Source organism: Ammospiza nelsoni, chromosome 14 (genome assembly GCF_027579445.1).
Source record: "Ammospiza nelsoni isolate bAmmNel1 chromosome 14, bAmmNel1.pri, whole genome shotgun sequence".
NCBI lineage: Eukaryota > Metazoa > Chordata > Aves > Passeriformes > Passerellidae > Ammospiza > Ammospiza nelsoni.
In genome coordinates, this window is record NC_080646.1 from 11,411,958 (window position 1) to 11,436,546 (window position 24,589).

The 24,589-nt window shown below is 38.9% G+C and overlaps 1 long non-coding RNA gene across 1 annotated transcript; it reads right to left on the reverse strand.

The window, feature by feature from the left end:
* Window positions 1-21: 21 nt before the first annotated feature.
* On the reverse strand, window positions 22-22,484 carry LOC132079756 (uncharacterized). The gene is made up of 2 exons (XR_009419452.1): window positions 22,412-22,484; window positions 22-772 (listed from the first exon to the last, which is right to left on the reverse strand). It is a non-coding gene; the product is annotated as an uncharacterized LOC132079756 (long non-coding RNA).
* Window positions 22,485-24,589: the final 2,105 nt, after the last annotated feature.

Consider the following 24,589-nt stretch of genomic DNA (forward strand, 5'->3'; position numbering starts at 1 on the left):
AGATCCTATTGACAAATTGCATCAGTGTTGAAATTTCTCCTTTTTATTAGTTCTTGCACCCTTGCTTACAACTGTAACAGCCCAAGGTTTGAGGGTCTCAGCAGAATTCAGCTCATAAAGTTCTATTCAAGCTCATACCAACATAATTTATGGTCACACCCTCTGCCATAAAGAACATAATGGTAATGGTCTTAGAATCTGTTAGGCCTCTGGAACTACTGAGAATTACAACTCTGCGTACATATTGGAAACTTCCCAAGATTAAAGTCTGAAAAATGAGCTTCTGTCATGTTTCACAATCCAATTAAATAGATCAGTGTCTCAAGGGCCAACAGTTAGGTCTCAGAATAACAGTCAAGCACAGGCAGGAAGACACAGAAGTATCAGTGTTAAAGCCTGGTTCATCCTGAAATCAGATCCTTAAGAGATGCCACTTCATCTTTCTAAACAGGACACTAAAATGGAAAGAAATTGTGGAAAAAGGCATTTACACCTGGGAGGGTAAAATGCCCTCACAGGCAACTTTGGTTTTGTGATTGGTTACAAAAATACTGGAAACCAGCAGTGAGATTCACCCAGGTCCTTTTTATTGCCGGAGCACTGCCTGTGCTAGCTATCAGGGCTCCTTCTAGGATTTTATCTGAAGATCCTTTATCTGTGAAGTGCCTTCACCCATGTCTAGAAAAACTGCCTGAGCACCATGGGTGCCACTTCATTCCGTAGCTACTGAAGCCTTTTGCAGTGGGTCCATCCCTTTCCCCAGGAGAAGGAGCTGGAGAGGGAACATCATAGAACACAATCATAAAACTCATCGATAAGGTGAAAGACAGGGCATAAAACCCTGCAGTTTGACACAACTAGCTCATAATTAATAACTTCTAAATATGCTAGGTAGCAACAGATGATGGAAATGTTTCAAACAATACACAGAGAAAACCTGAGAATACAAACATGCAGCGACCTTAAGTGTTGTCAGGAATAGAGCCACAGACCCAGTCAGTGAGTTGAGGCATTACAGACCCTGAGTCAAACCATAGGTATTGGTTAAGTAAGACAAATCCTGTGGTTCCACAGCACATGTGGGCAATCTGATTTCACACCCCATAGTAGTCCTTTGCTCTGCACTGAAGGGCACTGGCAGCACAAAACACCTGCAGGACATGACATTTACAGCTGAAACAGGAGTAGTGTTAAAAGTCACTGGAAGTGCCCATCTCCCACCCTTCAGTTGATTTAGAGGTGAGAAGCCTGTTTTGCTTCTAAGTCAATTCAGCTTTTACTGTTTTGTTTTTTGAACAGAGATGAAGGAAATTAGTAGAGCCTGGTGGTAGCTGATAAGACCTATTTGAACACAATTTCTCTTTTAAAAATCATATGTTTTACACAAGGTCATAAAAAAGGCTGTAATTTGGGGTGTAAGACTTTCCTTCATGTGAAAGGACAAAGCAGCTCACATAACAACAAAGCTTCAGGCTTTGGGCAGGTCTGTAATTTTTTCATCATCATCATTATCCATTCCTAATTTCAGTCCCACAAGCCAGAAACACTTCTTCAACAGAAAATGGTAATAGTTTTATGAACCAAATAAAACTTGTTTGCTTATAGATTCAGATACAACTATCTGCTTATCATCTCTGTTCAAGCATTTTAAGACCCAATAAATTTCTCCAGACCAACTCCTGTAGCATTGCACAGGGACCAAATCAAGTGAGCTTGTCACTCACTCATCAGCCTTGTCATACACACACAGTTTGGCAAGATCACTGCACGTGTTCAGTCCAGCTCAGAGTAGCTTTTGTGACTAAAGTACAAGAAGAGATCAAACAATTTATGTGACAAGCAGGATAATACAGGAAGATGTGAGCAGCTGATGGCAGCACAACAGGGGAGCTGAAAACACTGCAATCAATAGGTAGTGACTAAAGTTCACAGTTTTAAAGTACAAATACAGATAGTACTTCATGATCTATCTCCTCTCCTCTGTTCCAGTCCCAAAGGATTTGCATTTGTCAAAGTTCTTGGCATTTTCTCAGTATCAAACCTTTCCTACCCATAAAATCAATCCACATGCCTATCAAGGTTCTCCAGAGCTTGTGAACTTCTCAAGAGCTCTGTTTGCATTGAAACTCTTTAGCTTATTTTACATTCCTGTTCTCCCATTTTCTGGTTCTTGGTACAGAGATTTGACAGCCAGAAAACTACACACTTGAGGACCCCAGAAGCTGTGAAAAATGCTGTAATGATTGTCTGGAAAATCACCTAAAAGATACTTGAATTCATTCCTATCATTGAAGATTTCCCTATGTTTGTTCTGTAAAGTTTTCACGTTTGGAAATTTTGTTGAAGGAAAAAACTTCTTTGTGGCAGGTGGGTGTTTTAAAAATAAATAATAATTATAAAAATATCTGTCATTCTGAAAGAACAGATAAACATGGCAAACTCAAAATTCGAGCCAGTCAAACCAAATATCATCAAGATCTGAAACAGCTCAAAATGTAAAATACTAATACAAAACATTTAATTATTTTAGCCAGTCAGTCACTGAAATATCTTCAAAAATTCTTGAAACCCTAATTCTCTTGCATTACTACCTGAAGTGATACCAGTAAAGTTCTCTCTTATGAAACTCACAGGTCAAGAAGTAGCAGATAATCATCTGAACTTTTAGATGCTGAAAAGATTACAAAATTCACCTATAGCTGCTTCTTATAGTTCTCATATGATTGAATCTGTCAAGGATTTGAACTTGCACAATCAAAGCACTCTGCTATCATAGGTCATTTTCTCCCCAAAGACAGACACTCATTTCTTTCCTCTTCTGGAGAAGAGGTCTTTAACATTTACAGTCTTTAAAGACTAGCAGTGCACTTATGACAAGCATTAAAGCCTCATAGAACACCACTTTATGGCTGCATGTACCATCATCAACAAAAGAACACCTGTCAGAAAAAAAAATAACTCTATCTTTTCCCCTAAACCATGAGAGAGTAATTTCCAATGTAAATGAAACCTGAATATTTTACTTATTCCTGGCAAGAATCTCACATGAAATGCAAATGAAGCAAAAAAGACTGACATTATTACTCACCAAAATTAGAAATGTCTCAGATGCTCACACATTTGCTTAGGATAAACTACAAAAAAAGCGAGATAATTAAAAAATATCTCTCTGCCTTTTTCCCAAGTTAAGACAAGACTATTTCTTGACACAAGAACCGTGAGTCTTGTTGTTATGACTTAAGTGCTTGAAGGCCATCCAGGGCTTTCCACCTGTATTTGGAAAATGCCCAGAAACTGTGCATGCTACCAAACTACCACCAAGGCTTTCAGGGGCAGCAGGAACTGCTTGAAGGAGAGAACACTTAAATTGAGCTACAAAAAAAGGAAGCACAAGTTTGTGTGCACAGCTGGACGTCTCAGGACAAGGCACAGGAGGGGAAGGCAGGCAGTGCCTGCATCCCAGCTCCACTGCTGGGAACAAGCAGCACAGAACAACCACCACCACTGATAAGGACTGAGGGAAGGGTGCTACTCAGCCTCTTGGTTATAGAGGAAGCTACAAAAACACGGCACTGAATAAAACAAGAGACAGGACAACACAAGAGATTCACAAATGCATTATTTCTCTCAAGGGCAATAATATTTATACCATTCTAATTTTTTTTCCTGGAACTTGACTGATGGTTTATGAACATGGTGAGGTTGGCAGTTGGCACAGGAGAGTGTGTGTTACAGCCCTAAGGGACTATTGCTGGCCATACACACCCAGCACACCAGTGTACAAAGAAATAACAAGCGTGTTTCCCTACACAAAAGTACCACAGGAAAACTGAGTTTTAAACCACAGGAAATCCAAAAGGAGGAGTGATACTTTCAGAGACAGCTGGATATAGAAGGCTTATGCACACATAAGCATCTGCATGTGTGTATTTATATACATACCTACATATATCACATCCTATCTATAGCAAAATAATATCATGCCTGCCAAGTTGAAGAACTAGAAATTAAGAAATGAAAATAAGTGAAGGTTTCCTCTGCAGCTGAAAACAAGGAAATATCTGTTTGCCAGAACTTTAAACAGTACACAAGGCCTAGCATTTTTGGCAGTATAGTTTATAGTATCACAACGACAAAGAGAGAAAAAGACATCATTATTCTATAGAAATTGCAATATTTTTTCATTCAGGTTTTTATTCTACAGCCAGAATCAGTGGTATAACCCAATTATTTCCAGACTGGGAAAGGTAGAACTGGAGAAAATACTGATTTTCAGAGGACAATAAATTTAGAAATATCTGCAGTAGCACAGTCCTGCTAAGCCTGAAGCCATTCTTCTGGTGATGATCTTCTCTGTGAAGGGCACTACCTAAGAATAATTTTTCTTGTATCCATACCCAGGAAAGCAAAGAAAAAGTACAGGTTGCAGTCTCACCCAGACTCCTAATGTCTGAAGAGTCTAAAAAGCTGAAGGAATAGCTATAGATACCCTTTTTTTTTTTAATTCACAGAAGTGCTACTGTGAAATAATTGTAATGCACCTAAATGGTTCATTTTTTTTCAAACAGCGTAGAGCAAGATAAAATTTACAAAGCTTTAAAAATGTAAATGGCAGAGCCTTACAGAGAAGACAATTCGGGACATTCATACTGAAACTTCAAGTTTGATCCAAACACATTAAGAGGATTCTTGGAACAGTTCTACTGCTCAAATTTATTTAGCTGTGCAGTGTGATTTCCCTTTCTCTCTAGTTACTATCTCAGAAATTTTCTTCTGACCTGGCTATTAGGACTGCATTTCAGAGAAGAGCACTAAGTAATGCAATTGCTAAGTAGCTTTCTCCTGATGCACTTACACACTTATGGTCCCAATCCCTCAGGAATGACAGTGCAGACACTGATGTCAGTGCAGAGCTCCCAGAGCTCAGCAGAGCTCTTCCTATGGCTGAAGGTGCATTTGCAAATAAGCATTTGCAGCCTTGGCTCATGATTACTGAGAAACTGAGAACAGTTCATTCACTGTATTGAAAAAAGAAACAATGGGCTGAAAAGCAGAGAGATGAAAATGAAATTGTTTCACTGCCCACTGCAGTGATTGGAAATGCTCCCACAGAGTCCAAGAGATATTTATTGGGATCATATGTCCAAGTGTCTCAAAAATTATATGGGTTTGAAAATAAAAATAAATTATTGACTTCTAAAGACATTGACTTCTTGTGTTTGGGCACAAGAAAACTTTTCTATTTAAATTATAATCCATAAAATAATTGTTGTCTCTAACTTGAAAAGCCCCCTATTGTTTTGTTTATGAATATAATGAATATTGACGCAAATTAAAATGTCCAGATTCCAAAACAAATTCCAACACTTCTTGGTAAGCTGACATTATATTTTTTCTGACATCTCAGTCTGTAGCTATTGCTCCTTTGATGATAAATGCAAACACAAAAAGTACAATGGAATTCTATGAGGCTTGAAGAGTCTCCTTAGGCAGAGAGGTATAAAAATGTCACCTCTATTTGTAGGAGCCCAGTTATAAAGAATTGTAGAAGGGTTTTTTCTCTCCAAAGCCTGAATTTCTCAGAAAGTTAGAGGGGAAAAAAACATTTAAGCTCACACAAAGCAGTAACAATTTCATGGCATGGCATTGTTTTAGCAAAATAACCATATGTTTATCCATGAGAATAAGAGAATTAGGTTTTGATGTGCACATAAATTTATTGCTGCAGTGAGTCTAGGTTTGAGGTAAATACTTTAATCCCCCTGTTCTAGAAGCCTATTCCAGGCATTAAGACTGACTTGCTTTCCTGAAAAATCTCAGTTTAAACTTCATAAGTAATCAAGAGGGAAATTGTTCCAGGGAGGGAATTACATGTCCTTGGCTCTCCTGCCCCAAAGACTGTTTTCCTAATAAGAAATTGGCAAAACTAAGAAAACATACAACTATGTTTTAGGCTTAAACATTTAAACATAAAAACTCATTTTGGAAATTGGTATATAAAGCTGCATTTTAATAATGAAACCACATTTAAATAGTTGTGAAGTTTATTTCTTCACTAATCAGGCTGCTGTTCACCTTTTCTTCCTCACTGGAAAACTGCTTTAAACATGGATTCCCCATTGGTCTTCAGTTAGCTTTCTACATTGCATAAATAGGGTCAGCTCTATAAAGCATGAGGGATAACTTTAATAAAGATAACAAAGAGTAAAATATATACAAACTAGGTTATCAGAGTGTTTTCAGAACATTGACCTGACAAACAAGTTTCCATAAAGAATAAAGGTTGGTTCAAGGGCAGAGGGCAGCTAAGAGGGCTCAGCCAGCTTTGGGCACAAGGGCTGAGGTGCTGTGCTGGGCATTGCTGTTGGGGTCTTGTGGCAACTCTTCACGGCATGTTCTCATGGCTCCAGCACTCCAAAAGCAGTTCCTTTTGCTTAAGTGCATTGGATTAACTCTTACGAGGGAGAAACAATCACTTAGACAATTAAATTCATCTTCCCAGGTTTCTGGATGGTGCTTGTGCCTTTGTGGGCTGTTATTTAGTAAGGACTCTAGAGGTTCCCAGGACAGCTAGTCAACACCTGGCTCCATGGTATTTACTGATCCTTGTAAAGCTCTTAGGCAGCAACAGGTGAGAAGCAATATACGAGTCAAAAACCAGGTATTTCCCTGGATCAAAATAACACTGTAATAATAGCATCTTCACTCAGCCTTTCTCATGAATTGAAGCAGAGGTTCAAAACTGAAATTCCTCAGGCCAATATAAAGTTATTCTTCCTCCCTTAAGCTAGGAGATGTGGTTTTTATCCTTTAAAGAGGCCATAGCTGTACATATTGATAAAGTGTTCCTTCTCCAGCCCAAGGAAGATTTTAAACTTTCAAGGGATTACAGGATTTTATATTGTTAGTGGATAAACCTAATCTTCCCCTACCCATGTTCTGGAATCCCTAATAATGAAAAAAGAAACCAAGGATTAAAAGCTAGTGGTATTACAGCTGTCAACACATCAGCCTTAATTTTTCAAAAGCTTTCACATAGGTACATTGATGTGTCTGGAGTCTTTTGCTGAAAGTACTTGATCAGCTTCACAGTGATAAGATAACCAAAAGTTACTTTATTTTTATAAGCATAGCATACCCTTACACATACACTGCGTTAATTTTAAATTCTTCCTTCTTCCCTGAGTCATATTTATTTGGAAATATATGATCACCTAGGATGGAAAAGCATTCAAAGGCCTCCTGGTAAAACTTCTGTTACCATACTGACCACTTTTATGTGCCTTATAGCTTTATGGCAGCTGGTGAAGAGGGGAAAATGAAAAATTGCAAGCACAAGATTACTTTTTTTTATAATGTTGAAGTGGTAAAATAGATCTCCAAATTAGCAAATTGCAGTGCTTCATTTCTTGTATTTCAGAGCTCCTCTTTCTGCAGGGGGTAGAACAGCTGTGGGCTACTGGGACTCTCCCAAACCAACATCAACATTTACACTGGATGTTATGACATGATTGTGGCCAAAAAACCCAAGAGGGTAAAAGCTGATGTCTGAAGTATTTTCATTTTCTGTCTCCTGGGAATTGTGACCATGACAGAAGAAAATCTTTAAAGAGGTGGAGGGCAGGATACATTTTTACTGCTCTTATTAATTTTTAAATTTCTTTTTTTATTTTAAGATTCAAGTTCATATCAAGGAAAGAACTTAAAGAGATGAGAGTTGCTGAAATGTTGGGATCTCACAAGTTTTAGATTTTTCAGGGAGCTATAACTCAGCTAGATAAGCTATATCCACTAGTCCAGATTTCTGACACCTGGGGAATCTGAACATACATAAATCTGTGGGAGCTGAAATGCATCCCAGGGCTCTGAGGGAATTGCTCATGTAGTTGCCAAGCCATTCTCCATATCGGAAAAATCACAGCTGCCAGGTGAAGTCCCTGATGACTGGAAAAAAGGAAACACTGCATCTGTTTTTAAAAAAGATCAAAAGGAGGACTGGGAACCTCTGACCTGTTAGCCTGACCTCTGTGCTCAGGAACATCATGGAACAGATCCTCTTGGAGCTCTGCTACGGCACACGGAGGACAAGGAGGTGATTTGTGACTGCCAGCACAGCTTCACCAAGGGCAAGTCCTGCCTGACCAACCCAGTGGCCTTCTGTGATGGAGTGACTGCATCAGGGGACAAGGGAAGAGATTGAGGTGGTTTCTCTCTGGATGTGGTGTGCATTTGATTTGATCCCTTCCCTGAAAACATTCAAAGTCGGGTTGGATGGGGATCTCACTAACCTAGTCCAGTTGAAGACAACCCTGCCTCTAGCAGAGGCACTGGACAAGTTGACCTTTAAAGGAGCCTTCCAACCCAAGCTATTCTATGATTCTACCATATCTACCTAAAATGGATCCATTACAACTCTGCCATTTCTAGTGCAATGCCCCAGATACAAATTGTGGGCAGCTCATGCTGTACCCACAGTGGCAGAAATTTGCATCCATATGAATTATTTCTCAGACAGAGTATGTATGAGCATTAAAATATAAATTCCTTAATAGCCATTAAGATGGTTTAATAGAGCCTGTTCTAAAAGTCCAGTAAATAAGCTTGCTCATCTCACCTGTTAACAAATGCAGCTGCACATGGAATCATTCCATGTGTGAGGGGAAAGGGAGGAATCAAGACAAAAACAGTAAGGAATGGACAGGGAAACACACCTATAGGGTTCAATTAACTAAAAAATACTTGCAGAATACATTAGTAGTTAATTCAGCTCCCCATGGGAAAAAGCTTAAAAATTATGTAGAATCACTGACCCCACTGGAGGCACAACACCAAGGCACATGGGGGAAGCTGAGAAACCAAACCTCTTCTCAGTGACCCTATGTAATGAATAACCATCAACCTCCAGTGCAGAGCAGGCAAAATTTCCCCTTTTCCTTTACCAGCCTCTAGGAAAAAAAAACTCCTAGGTAGCTGTCTAAATTGAGTATTGAAGTTTCCTTTCACATAGTCAGGTTATTCTTGGATAAATCAGAGGAAAGTGTTCAAATAGAGCTGTGTTGGGAGGAAAAAAAAGAAAAGAGACTTTGGAAAAATCTTCACATCTCTCTCTTTTACATTGATCCAAGAAGCTAACAGGCAATTAACTGCTGCAGTGGTAGACTGCCACCTAGAAGAAGCACTTCAAGAGATCACAGACATCCCATCTGATTATTAAAGAGCAAAGATGCCATCACACTGACCAGCTCTTTGCAGTCTGACCTTTGAATATTAAGTTGTCACTGATACACGCACCTACCAGACAAATGCTTAGCCCAGTGAGAGACTTTATAATTGAAAAAAAGATACAGACTGATGCCAAAAAATGTAGAATGCATTTCCCATTAAAAAGTTAACCTACATTGATTTACTCCATGTGCATATCTTGCTATTGTGATAATAAATTGACAAAAGAAGCTTTGAGGATGGCCAAAAAAAAAATAAACTTCCTATGGAGGTTTCTGCCTCTGAAAGCCGCTTCAGAAATAAAAGACTGCAATTAAAAAACCAGGTCAGATCAAAGAACTCAACAGTAAGATATCATCTTGTAGACAGAATTACTGCACATTTGCTGCTCACAAAGGCTAGCCAGCATAGCTTTGTTACTGGGTTTTCCCCCTCCTTTAGCTCTACCTAAAGGAAACATCCTGTGAAATGACCTGTCAGTCTCAGCCAGGGGAAGGAGTCCTGCAGCCAGGGGACTTCAGCGTGTGACATTTGTTGGTCTATGGAGCACATAAAGAGCACAATAGTGTTTTATTCCCAAATAAGCAGCAAGAAAAACAAAAGAAAAAAAACCCCAAAAACTAACTGCACAATGTCCCCCAAAATGCCCTGATCATCTGAAAGCATCTAAACATGAAAGGTTTAAATCAGAGATTATAGAGATGAGAGATTTTGATTTTCACTGCTTCAGATTTCATTTAACCAAAATCAAGACTTCCTGGGAACACACAAATCCTTAACCTCAATTCAAATGTTATTCTGTGTTTCTCCTGCACAGAAACAGCAAATCACTGAAAGGTCTGAACTGTCCACACTGCAAGCTGAAACAATTTCTTACAGTATATAGTGACCATACTTGAGGAGCTCCATTTCACTCTGCCTCCCCATACAATTCAACAACTTAATATTTGCATTAACTTTAATCCATTTTGTCCATTTTATGAATGGAATGAATTCTCCTTGTAAAAAAAAAATGGAAAGCTTTTGTCTTATGTTTGCAGTTGGTCACTTAATTGAAGATTAAATAAAATTTAACAAAGACTCTCAAATCATCCAAAACAATGGAGAAAATTTTTAAAGTATTTTTTATCAAACCAAAGAAAGTGGAATGCTTTCATTTCTTATTCATCATCACTTTCTACTGTTGGAGCATTCAGTCTCTGTTTATCCCTATGAAATCTCTGCAAGACCACAATATACTCTGTGCACAGACTAGATAATGCAAAAAATCTCCCCATGAATATTTACACAGCACAGCAAACACATTAGTGTCACTCACACATTGAAGGAACTCCATTACAGAGCGCTGTCTAATCTGTGAATTAAGCCACAAACTGGTCTTTCATCATATAATAATAAATTCAAAGGAGCTCTGAGATGAAATGTTTTATCAAAACCAGTGATGATTATGCTGAACAATGCAATGGCTAGTAATTCCAGTACTGGAATAAGGGACATTTGCATGCTTTCTGAACAATGCAGATTGTCCTAGAGAAATGCATGTGCTGCTCTGACCAAAACACTTTTCACCACACCTGCACATAAAACCATAACAGCAGAGAGCTCCAGGGAGGGGAGGTCACTGCACAGCACTGATGGCTGTGCTGCCCAAGGCAGGATCCATTACACCTCTGTAATTTCTAAAACATTTTCCCATCCCTTTCCCTACAGAACTCCAACAACTGAAACTTCAAAACTCCCCAAAGAGTGCATTATCTTTGCTTTAGGAAGCATTTGCTAAAGAATCTTGCTCTGATTTAAGTCTATTCCTTATTATGGTCACCACAAAATCCTAAATAATTTTTTTCATTTTACACTAATGCTTATGTACATAAGTATTTTCAGGTCTTCCTCAGACGACTTTTCAACTTTTAAAAAAAAATTTTGCCTCCAAACTGCCCAGCAGCAGAAGGCTTATAGTGTGTAGTATAGCTATAGTCTCTTCTTCATGCCTTGTGAAGTGTGTGGTTTAGAAATGTTATTTTCATTCCAGAATTGTGCCCTATCTTTTTGCAAAAGTACAAGACCTCTGATTCTTGAAAATTTATAAACCACCATAATCGCATCACTTTTTTCTAAAAGAAACAATAAAAACCCAACTCCAACCAACAAATTCACCCAGATCAGCAGCTTCTCCTCTTATACTTGTGTTGATTAAGTCTGTAAAAATTAGATAACACAGCACTATTTATTCCTGTTAAATTTCATTCTACCTTTTCAGACCAGCTTTTATTCAACTGAGATAATTTTGAATTTTAATTTTGTCCTGCAAGCTGTTGCCTATTCCTCCCACACTGATGTTTCTTTCCAGAAAATCTCAATCTTAACCCTTGCTCCATCACTTGGGTCTTCCATTACTATGTTTACTGCATGAAACCAAATCAAGGCAGCACGAGATGGGATTTTGACCAATATCTTCTTAATTTTGACCAGGAACTTTTCTTTGTCAACTACACTGTGGTTATCTTATCCAAACAGTCTTACGACAATTTTTTTTACTTCAGATACTTCTATAACAGGAATAGAACATTGCTTATGGGCTCCTTTCCCTGTCTGCCCCTTTTATTTTCATGAGAGGTTTTACATTTCATCTTTTCCAGTCTACTAGTTCCAAAATCATGCTCTGTAACCATTCAAAGTCAAGTAATGGCCTGAGTATGCAGTAACATTCCTGCTCAAGCCTAGATCTCACACTTTCTAGCTCCACAAAAGGAAAAGAAAGGCATTTAAGTGTTGAAAGGAGACTGAAAACTAGCAATGATATTCACCAGTTCTGTAAACACACCAGAGCACGAGGAGGGCTGCTGTATTGATAGAATGGTTTATCCCCATAATACTGAGCTCCAGGGGAACCAGGGCATTGCAGAGTTATGTGGGAGGAACTGAGGAGTGGTGGCAGAGACACTACAAGTTGATGCTTTCGAGAGCAATCTCTTCCTTTTTCCTGCCTCCCTCCAATTGCTTTGCCTTTGGAAGGATGCATAATAAAAAACTGCAGGCATTTCATCAAGGAGGTTTTTTCTGTCCCTCCATCCTTTTGCCACAGAAATCTCCATTGAAAATTACAGCATGGTCCATGCCCAGCAAGCAACAGCACCCATTCAACAAAAGATATATGCAGTGTGTAAATTAGGGTGAATTTTGCCATGTATTCTCTCTTTTCTGTGCAAGTTACCAGCAGCCATTGAGAATTCTGCTTTGGTAAAACTGGCCAGCAAACTTCTGTCAAAGGAAAGGTACTTGTTTAATATATGTTGTTAAGTTTGGGTTGGGTTTTTTATTTTTCTCTCAAATGGGCTAACCTTTTTTAAAAGGCACTTGAGGTTTTTTACCAAGAAACCAAAGGGTGCTTTCATTTTTATGTCCTGATATTTCATGTGAACTCTGGACTCCTTTCTATTCTTTATACTATTAAATTACCTATTAGAGCACCTCAGCCTCAAACACGATCAATCTAGTTCTATCTATAATATAAAACCTTTGAGATTAGAGACGTGAAGCATGAGTCTAACTGCATCAGCACTTCAGACTTCAGCTACACAAACTCATACCTGAAGACAAGAACCATATCAATTTATCTGTTACATTCCTGACACAAAAACAAATGAAGACCAGACACGATCCTGCCCAGACTCCACCACTGCTCTGGGCTTTGATCATGCTGTAACAGAGAATTAACCCACCAAATGGTAGAAAAAAATTGGGCCACAGAGCGCTCAGACATTTAAACTGCAGAGAGAACAATAATCCATGGGCATGTTGAAAGGATGAAGTCTGAATGAGAAAACTGCATTATTTATAAGCTAATTATGAACATACATATTTTTTATCACTGCACTGTGACCTGGGGCTTAAGTGCTGAGGAGCCTTGAAAAGACATGATGGCTCAGAATGGAATTAACTTTAAAAAGAGCATTTTCACAGCTTCAGGTCTTTTTATGAGCACCAGAAATCTAAGAAAAGAACATGAACAGAGCAAAGTCACTAGAGGAAGTTTTCTTTCCAATAAAACAAAGGTTTAGAAAACATGCTGCACCGTCAGACATTAATCCAACCTGACAATAGCAATAAATAATAATCACAAGATAATCAGTGCTCAACCTTAAAAACATAAAGGATATACATCTTTCTGTAACACACAAACTGCAGCAGACAGATGGGGTATCCAGATTTCTAGATTTTGACTCTTTGCCTCTTACTGACAATTCATCAAATCTTTTGATGAATATTTGGTGCCAGAACATGGTCATACCCCTTCTTCTGGCACACAGGGACTGCCTACCCTCACTTTTGGAGTGAGGCAGTCTCAGACACACTTCAAGTCATCACATCTCATCTGAGAGGAACAAACTGCCTTGCATGGGTAACCTTTTTCTCTTTTTCATACTCACAGAATCATTTAGGCTGGAAAAGATCTCTGAGACCATCAAATCCAACCTCTGACTGATCACCACCTGTTTGTCAACTGGACCACAGCACTGACTGCCACATCCAGTCTCTTCCTGAGCACCTGCAGAGACTGTGACTTCACGACATTCCCATGTTTAACAGCCCTTTCCATGAAAAAAATGCCTCCTGATAGTCCAGTGCATGCTCCTGTCAGTAATGATTCCCTGCTGAGGTATTCAGCAAGATAAAAAAGATGTCTCTATGAGGATGTGAGAACTTTTTTGTCTACAAAAGCACAGAAAAAACTCAATAATGTCTATACCACATTCTAGGGACCAGCTCTGGACAGAATCAACCTCCAGCACTGACTAACAAAGTCCTAAACACCTGATCTAGAACACATTGTTTGGATGATATATTATAGCCTTGGCACTCTCCAGTTTCTTCTACTACTTCCTAAAGTACACAAATCCTCTGTTCTTGACATTTTATGCAATTTCATAAGGAAACTGTCTGGAAAATATCTGGTTTGTCAAAGGATCTTGAAAAAACCTAAAACCCCACATATGTGCTAACATATCTTGCAGTTTCTTGAACTGGAAGAAACTGCAGCCAGCTGCAGAAACCAAACACTGCAATCCTTTACAGGAGGAAACAGAGAACTCAGACCAGTATTCCAACCCTTCCACCTGCCTATTCCCTGACTGCACATCTGCTCCCCCACTGCAACCCTGAATGCCATCAGTGGGATGAGCACAGCCCCAGTATCCTTGCATGTTCTTTGCACACACAGAAGCTGTGGGTCACTTCTTCCCCACCAATTTACAAGAAAAACCTACAGAATGGGTGGTTATTGGCCAGCTACCAATTACAAAATTAAAAACCTGTGTGCCAAATGGGCACAGCTGCATCAGCCACTGCTGAGCTATATGCAGACCTGCCAAATAATAGTCACCTCACTTAGGCTGAGCTGGGAGGCATCAGACCTAATGTCAAAAGCACAGTTAAGAAGTCTCTTTTTTTTCCATCAAATGAGGTTTTTTTCAATTACCAATTAAAAACAAATCATACAAAACATGGCACACAGTGTAAACTAAACCACAGAGCCAAAGACTAGAACTTCTCCCTGTAGAACAGTCACACCTCAGGCAAAGCTGCTAATGAGAAAGACAAGATGCCCTCAGAGCAAAAAAGTATCTTACACATGCATTACTTGGTATTAATACATTAAACAATATATGCACCCTACAGGAGCTTTCAAGCATGAGAATATGGGTAAGACTTAAAGAGAAAATAAAAAAACCTTACTTTTACCTATACCTATTTCCTTTTAAGTTTTACATAAACACTGATTTCTTTCCCCTAGTCTTTTCAGGAAACAAAAATTTTAAGTTTTTACATTCAAGTAACAGAAACCAGACAAAGAAAGGCACCTTTTTATGTGAGATGTTTTCTTGTAAGGGAAAAAAAAAAAGACATTTCTTATGGAAATAAACCTTGAGTAGATCTGACTAGGCTATGCAAGAATAGTGAATTTGTCTTAAAGTGTCCATCATTGGATCATAAGAACTGCATGACTCCCATCAAATTTGTTATAATTTCTTTTCAGGAAAACAGTAATTTGCTAGGTTTTTTTGAAGTCAAGTGTAGTTAGATTACACAATCTGTTACAGCAGAACCAGCCTCCAGTCAATTTTTTTTCTCAGAATCTAAGTTCTCTTTTATTTACATTACCACAATGTATTTGTTCCTGAGCAATGCCCAGAACTGCTTCTTGTAATGGCAATAAGTCACCAAACTTTTCGCTTGGCCTGTGGACCAATAAGATGAATTACATCTCAATTCAAAACACCATTGCTTCCTTAATCACAAGCAGATACGAATAGGCAAAAAATCATAAGAATTTTGTCTGAAACTCTACTGTTGGCTTTTATCTCATTTCTTGTCAGTCATTTACAGGAACTTTTTTCTTCAAACACGACCTATTTTTCCCTCTATGACTGTAGAATTCTTAGAAAGACCTTTCATCATCTAATCCCCTTTTTAACAGCAATAGTTGCAATTAGCTTTCTTAAAATGTATGCTGTGGCCATCTTTCTTCTCTACACGAAATGTGCCCTCTTAAGAAGCAGCCCTGCCTTCCTGCAAGGAGAAGGCAGCAGACCTTGTCTCAGGAGAAGGGGACAGAGTTTTCAGCCACTGCCATTCCTTTCCTGAAAGGACACAGACAAGTCAGCCAGTGATGCTGTGCTTTATTTCCCCACCTGCGCTGCCTTTCTACAGATCCCAACGTGTATTCACTAAAGGGTATGAAGTTATTCTAATTGCAGAAACACCACAGAAAAAGTCTGAGCTTTTCCCTCAGTCTATCAGGTGTTTAGAGTGTAAGGGCTGTGCTCTTATGCCCCTCTCTGCCCAGGTAGGACACTCTAGTTCCCAAAAGAGATTCATGACATTACCTCAAATCTAAAAAAAAAAAAATAAATAAAATAAATAATACTTCAATAGGTCTCTGTGTTTGTTTTAATTAAACCTAATATATGTTAAGACTTGCAGAATAAGGGTAGAATAACAACCATCTTGCACAGAACTTCCCACAGATTTTACTATTGTTTAATGCAAAGAGCAGCAACTCCATCTATAGGGGAAACCCATCCCAACAAGGAGGCACCAGTTAAGTATCATCCTCCATCTTTTCATCTTAATCTGAGGGTGTTGTTTTGGACCATTGATTTTTAAGCAGAAATTCCCACTGAACTCAATGGGATTTCTGTTCAAAAATCAATGCCATGATATAACTCAGCATATTTAAACTTACCCTGGACTCTGCTTTAGTCTACTTTCTTTCCTGCTTCTTCAGCATGGCAAGAAATCTGTTCTTTTTATGTCTCTATTGACTACATTTTAAGATATTAAATTAACCAGACCTCACACATACCAACAGTCATTATTTTGAAGTTTTAAAGATAAACCTTGATATGCTGGTTTTCCATAAATTGTCACAGTGGTAGACAAAGTGCAGCTCAGCTGTGTTGTGGGGGAGAAAGCAGGATGCAGCAGACTCGGAGTGAGTACTAATACACTGGGAAAACTAAGAGTCTATTGAAACCAACCTAGAAATGTGGTTTCTTTCCAACCCCGTGTATTGCTTTTCATTTACTTTGTAGTCAGGGCACATGAGAATTTGTTTGAAGGATGTTTACTGTACTTTTGCAAGCTCCTGTGTGTGATGCACTGGCTTTCACTCAAATATAAATCTTCTGGCTGTCTATAGAGAATTTGGGACTACTGGGACATGAACACACAGAAGCAATTGTTTCTTACTGAAGAAAATTAGAAATGTCATTTTTTTAGAGAATTTGAGAGTTGGGGTTTTTTTGCTACAGAAGAAAAAGGTTTCTATAAACTTGTTCAATTAACTTCTGTAAGAAAGAAAACATTCCTATAGCTCCTCCAGCTGCTTCTTGTAGTTCTCTTTCTCATTCCTCAGCACTGCCAAACTGCATCCCAGGTCTTGGACTGCAGATCCAAGGTTTCGAGTAATTTTGATGGGCTTCAGTCATGAATTGTTTTGCCCTGGATCATTCAGATTTGATTCTACCACAGTCCCAACAAATAAACAAAGCAGAAAGGGTTCTACATGGTCTGATATTTGTTCATCAATTTAGCTGAAGGCACCATTCAGCTAAGGAGGTAGATCAGGAATCAGAGCTCATCTCCTTGCCATCTTGGAACATAAGCCCTTAAATATGTTTCAGAAAATAGTAGACTTGTTCATGGGCCAAACCCCATGTAAATATATAGAATCAAAAGAAATTTTAATGGATGCTGGAACAATGTCAAGGAACCAGACACAATTTTAAGCAGACTGCATTGTTCTAAAGGACAGAGACAGTTCTCACAGTAAAGAGAGAATGTATCATCCTGAAAAAAGCCAGAAATTTACAGTAATCACCAGCAACTTTCCTGGGGTCAGCTAAACCCACTCTCCAATTCCTCTTCCACACAAGTCTAAAAAATGGAGAGGCTTTGGGGCTGCAGGGACATACGCACAGGGAAAGACAAATGCACTCTTTGTTTTAGAACAACTCCTTTCAGGACCAGAATGAAACAGCCTTTATAATGTGTGCCTGCTCTGATCCTGTGAAAATCAATGTCAGACTCTACTGATTTCATGGGAGATAACTGGGGAAGCCTTGTGATACTTTAAAAGGACAAACTGTGAAAGATCAAGAATGGGCTTGTCATAATATGTATTTATGTCAACTGTAGTAGGTCTCATCTTCGTATCTGGCTAAGGATCTCAGTGCAGCCTTGATTTCATGTCTGTCCTTTGCATTATGCCAGTTTACATGCAAAAAGAGAAGTTTGTAAGGGGAGTCCTACCCCAAAAGCTATTTGGGGATCTAAGACGTCTTGAAAAGATTCTGTAACCACATCTCCTGATACTTCTTCAAAATAGGTGAGATAATTTTAACAACAAATATTTCATCTCCTAAAAGTAACTGATAGAGTATTTAGTTACATAGATCATCAAGCAAAACTGGGTGAATATAAATCACAAACCACAATTTTCTGTGCTTTCCTGTAGGACTCTGCTCAAGAGAGCTTTTTTACATCAACCACAGTCGAGCAAGTTTGCTGTCACTTTGTGATGTAGTGGGAGCCAGTCAGCACCAGATATAGTGCTCATACTGTGAATAATGCTGCAGGCACTCATGCCTTACCACCTTCTGAATTGAGCACTGATGTTATTACACTTTGTTCTAATACAGACTTTAGGGAAACAGAACAGAGGCCATTATTTCTGAGACTGAACACAGCAAGAACAGAAGGCTGAAATTGCATGATACACCCTTAAAATCAGGGGTCCTACAGAAAATCCATAATATGGCCATTGTTCCAAGCTTTATAACAAGTAGCTGATAGAAAAGGTGCTGTTAAGAACTACTTTTCCTTGCTAAAGAGCTTCAAAATTCAAGCAGTCTTCTATCCCACCTGTTCAGAAAAAAACAATGCCAATATTTCAATAGGAGCTTTCACATGAGAAGTTCAAAGTATTTGCAGAGCTTAATTTGTCACACCTAATTGCTCACTATTCTAGTAAAATATCTCACCATCCTAGTAAATGTCTCACTGTGCCAACAAGACAGTGAGATACTGTCCTGATCTTGGACAGAGGGAAAGCAGAACATTAAACAGGATGCTGTAAAAGTAACGAAACTTGAAAAGAATCCAGATCTCCTGTTAAAAGGCTAGCTAAAATCTTCAATTCCCAGTACACAGAGAAACTTCAATCTTTTATTCATTTAGATAATAATGATAAATCCTGTCCTACTCTACTTCCCCAAAGCCTAAGAATTTTAATATAGTTCATGAAATTTTATTTAAATTTTAGCTTCCCTCTTTTAATAGTACTGTCTTGGTATAATGATATGATATGCCCTCAGTTTTCTATCACTTTAGGTCCACAAAAGTATCTTCCTCCTAATATAGAGTGAATATTTTTTGTCTTGGTGTTGTAGTGCAAAACTCACGTTGCTAGTTATTGGACATTACTGCTATAGATATCTCAAGAAATAATTTTAAATAGAGAAACTCATGTTGCAGAGCTAATTACCATAATTAAACCAGACAGGCACTCAGGAGAAATGAAACTTTCAAATAGATTGTGCAAGAGCTAGGGTCACAAAAGGAGCCAAGGACTTTTGGAGAAACACACTGATGTACAAGCAACCTGCATGCTCTTGGGAATGTCTCTGGGAGAAGCTGTTTGCAAACAACCCTGTGAGAAACATCTGCTTTGCCAACAGCAAGTTAGCAGTAGCAAAGATGAGACTGCAAGGATAATTTCCACACTTCATGTAAACTTGTGTATAATAACCACTCGCTCAGAACTGTCTCTTCCTTTTTCAGTCTTTAGGAAGACAGAGCCAAATACTCATCTGCAGCTGACCCAAGATACAGAGCAAAAGTCCTGTCATGTTTCTCTGTAAAATCTTCAAAAATGTACAGCTGCAAGTTTTTTTTTTTCCTTTTTATTCTTTATCTTGTGGATCGATCTCCTGAGAAAAGGAGCACATTCAGTACAAGCCCATCTCAGGTGTTCTCCTGCTGGTAAATACAAAACTATCATTTCTAAAAAACCCCAGGTGAGGTTAGGAACATCTAGTTACAATACAGAAAGCACAGCCATAAACAATTATACTTTCTCAAGCCAGTAGGACCTATCCCAATTCCAGTTCAAAATCCCTACCAGAATGCTTGTTTTCCCTTTCTACATTGGGTAATGTTAAACACAACAGAGGAATTAATGACAGAGGTTTTGGGTTTAACACATGCACATCCATCTCTTCAAATATTTTCTCAGTAAGTACTCAAGAAAGTTTGAGTTATCCCTCCCATTATCCTCTGCCTCTTCTCGGAGAGGCAGAACTGTAATTTAAAATACAGTTTCTAAGTTCTAGGTTACCTATGGGTGAGCCCAAGAAGGTGACACCTGATTCACTTCCAGCTGCTTTTCTAGGTCTAGTACATATCAGAATGGAACAAGACCTCTCACAACAAAGAGTCTCCCTTGTAATTGAAGCTTCAATTTTTCACAGGACTATCCTAGAGCCATACAACTTTAGGGACACTTCTGACATTTGTTACCTTGATGCTCTGCCTTGCAAACCTTTCCTCTGTGTGGTACTCTGAACTTTGCCCACTAATCCACTGCATAAGTACAGCAAATTTCAATAGGGACTATTTTTGCTGCTGGCTTCCCCCAGGAGCATTTTCTTCTTCCCTTCCCACCTGCTGCCTCATTCCACTCACCAGGAACCAAAAAGCCATAGCCTGAGACCTGACACAGCAATCAAACCTGAGCCCAGCACTCTGAAGCCTTGTAGCTTGCACCTTGACAGTGCCTTCTGGGGAATTCAGTCTCACAGAGTAAAGACTCACAGTTTTTTATTACTGGGAATTTTCATACTGCTCTGGAGAATTCACATTCCAAAGGTCAAAGTTTCAATGTTCACTGCTGTGAGCCTTGTACAGTAAGACTGAAAGAATAAAACAATGGGTAAATCTTCTCAAATAAATTAATTGAGAATATCATAAAATAAATAAATTGGATTTTCCATCTAACACAGCATAATTCACAATGATCAACCACATACATTAGTCGTTTGGAATGACCTGGACACTGATCCTCTCTTTGGAGTGATTGCATCATTCCCAGCATACACAGCAAAATATTTTTATTATAGTGTGAGGGCTTTAGGGAACAGAGCAGAAACCTGCTAACTTGGATTCAAGACACACAAATAAGGCTTTATTAATCAAATGATGGGCTTCTCAGAATTACATCCTTTTCAGTAATGAACAATTGCACGTTGTTACAGGACAGAGTTTTGTCAATGACTGGATGCTATTAATCTTAGTGTGACTAATGAATAATTGAAATATTTTTTCAGCTATTCTGCTGCAGGAAGATTTAGGGACCCTCTTTTTCTTTCAAATTATATGAAGCAAAAGTAACTTGGACATATAATGCAATCAGTTTTATAATTGACAAGCATGATTGCAATTTTACAATAAAATATATGCCAGTACTTCAGCAAATTATTGCCTAATGTCATATGAATCTGGCATTAATGAAGAAATTGAAAAATAAACAACAGTAGCAGCTTTAAATACAAAAGCCATCAATGCATATTTGAGAAAAATATGATTAAGAGCAACATGATGTGTGAACATAGATTGCCTCTTGGTTCAGCATTTCTCATTTTCATACAGCTTACAAGACTGCAAAGGTTGCTTTTTACTGAATAGCTAACTTAGTTTGAGATGTTACATGCCCAGTCTATTTTCTAAGCAGAGCAACACTTATATTGTAGGGATTATATTCTATTAGTGCAGGCAGATGAATTTTTAAAAACTGTTTGTTCTGGGATTAGATGAACATGAGTTTGCAATATTTTAAAGCCATCTACACATTTTGAAATTAAGTTAAAGCTTACAGAATTAGAAAAGGTTCAAAAGCAATAAAGAATCATTCTTTTTCTTGCCAGCTTGGAAAGGATTAGACAGTGTGTGAGCAACAAATGAATCTTTGCTGTATTGTTACAAAACTGAAAAGTGAAGAGGGCATGTGCACCTCGTAGGGAACCACCCCATGCAGATGACAATGAGGATGGCTTACATGGCTTTGAAAAAAATATGTTCATTGAGGATGGCCATATAATTATGATCTTTCACCAGAAGTGCACAGAATGGTGTTCTACAATTATGAAAAACATCAGTATTAATGTAAAACATTAGATTGAGATGTGAGTTTCTCAGGAATACTATGAGATTGTGAAATGCCATTTGAGACTAAATTAGATTCTAACTTAATAGGCAGGTTAAAAGTCATTCTTCAAAGGCTCTATATGGTCGTACATTACATGAATTTACTATAAATTGAAGCTGAGGGGGAGGAGGGCAGAAGGCTTATCATGTGAGCAGCAAGATTCAGCTCATGTTAGTATCCAGCTCATGTTCCTGCTGTGCCTCTGCAGATCGTGGTAGGTACAGCACAAATAAGTACAGACCGGGCATGACCAACATCCCCAGCTGAAAATGTGCCAGCAAGTGAACCTGGAGAGACATCCCTGGTCTGGCATCACTGACACTACAGAACTATTAAAATACTGTAAAAACTCTACCAGGTAAATATTGTCATCTTACTGCAGGGCTTCCATACTACTCTCTCCATATCACAAAAGTTCCATACCTTCTTGGTGTTTCTCATGGTCAGCTCCTCAGGGCATTGATTCTTTCTTCTTCACAAAGCAGCCACGGACTCCAGGTCCCCTCTCACCCAGGCATCCCACTCTTTTATAGCATCTTCTCATTGCTTACAGCTGTGGCCTGTTAAAGTCAGGCCTGCTCCCAATCTTTGCTAATTGGCCCAGCTGCAACTCCTTAGGGGTGAGATTCCTTTCTACACTATCTTTATTTCCTTATATTCTATCCCCCTACAGCCAAAGACCATTTTCATTTCTGGTAGTATGGTATCATCTAAAAACAATAGCAAATATTGATGTTCCATAGGGTAAGGAAGCAACATTTAACATAAAGTTTATCATTAGCAAAGAATGGGTGAAAAATTCCTACCAATATTATCCTCCTACTAGAAGAGAAGAACTATGTCAGAAGTTTATGTCTTTACACTGACAACAGAGAGAGTCTGAATCAGATAACTTCAAGGTCTAAAGCAGCACAGGATATCTCTCCCATCTGCACTGACTGGATTAGCACACTGCCTCAAGTCATCTACCTACATTTTCAACGCTGGAGTTCCCTATAAAAGAATCTATTTTGTTCCTGTTTAATTGATCTTTTAATAGTCTCATATTTTCACATAAACGTGTTTACATTTTTTAATAAGAATAAAGAAAACAGTTTTGTTGATGAAGGCTACTTTTGGCTGGGGCGGTGGTTTTTTCTCCCCAGCGGCCACTAAAGGGCTGTGCTTTGCATTTGTGCTGGGAACAGAGCTGAGGACACAGGGATGTTTTAGCTCCTGCTGAGCAGAGCTTGCGCAGAGCCAAGGCCTTTCCTCCTCCTCACCCCACCCCTGAGGAGGCTGGGGGTGCACAAGAAGCTGAGAGGGGACCCAGGCAGGACAGCTGATCCCAACTGCCCCAGGGGATGTCCCAGACCAGGCGGTGCCAGGCTCGGTGTGTACAGCTGGGGGGGGAGGAAGGGTGGATGCTGTTTGTCTTTCTGTGTCACCATTAGGTGTGTGGGACCCTGCTCTGCTGGGGATGGCTCAACACTTGACTGCCCATGGGAAGTGGTGAGCGAATTTCTTGTTTTCCTTTGCATCTGGGAGTGGCTATTCCTTTACCTATTAAAACTGGTTTTAGCTCAACTGGTTTTCATTCTTACCCTTCCAATTCTCTACCCCATCCCACAGGAGAGAGGAAAGGAGTGTGAGGCTTAGTTGAGGTTAAATCACAACAGGAGCCCATCTCCCAGCTTTACTGATGTGTTAGTCAGGCAAAAGCAACATTTTCAAGGCTGAAAGCTGCATTTTTTCAGTTATGTCAAACCAAGGCATTGCCTTCTGCAGATTGCAACTTATGTGTCATTTCCTTGGTTCACTTCCCTGGACATTCTGTCTGGAACAAAAATATGCAGCTCAAGGAAATAATTTTCAGTGTATTGTAGATTAAGCCTTTCCTTTTCTTTGCCATTTTTTGTAAAGCACTGTGATGTGTCATTGGGGTATTTACTGCTTAGTTATGTATATCTAACCTCTTTGAGGAAGAAGTTTAGCTGTCAGGCAGAAAGTATCAAGGGGACTGATAACAATCTTCTTTTAAGTAGAAATTGACAGTCTGTATTAGTGCCTGCTTTGAAACCAGCAAGTTAAAACCCACCTGCAGTCAAGCAGGAGGGCCTCTTAACAAGTTCCCAGCAGCAGGAGCCAATTTTCATTAAATCAGCATCGTTGAAATTAAAACTCTAAATACTTGCTATACAATGACCAAATTTCCATTACATTCACTACTCCTGTTTCTTTAGGAGAAAAAATATGTTTATCTGTAAATAAGTATTCAGGACTGACAGCTCCCAGCTGTAAGGTCCTCCAGTTATGGACAAGGGCAGATGAAGAGTAGCAACAAAAGCTGTTCCATCACAACTTGTCAACTACAATCCCACATAGGACACACTTCCAGCTTTCAACCACTGTTGACAAATCACACCCCAATTTTGGGTAACATTTCAAGCCCAAATGCCCATCTCTACTGCAGATTGCTGCAGTTCCCATCAGCAGCTACCTGAGTCCCAGAGCCAGCACACATAACCATCTATGTGAGAAGTATGTGTTAAAGAATTAGGTCATTTCAAATTCACTGGTACATAATCATTCACCAGATGAAAGAATACTGCTGATACAAGG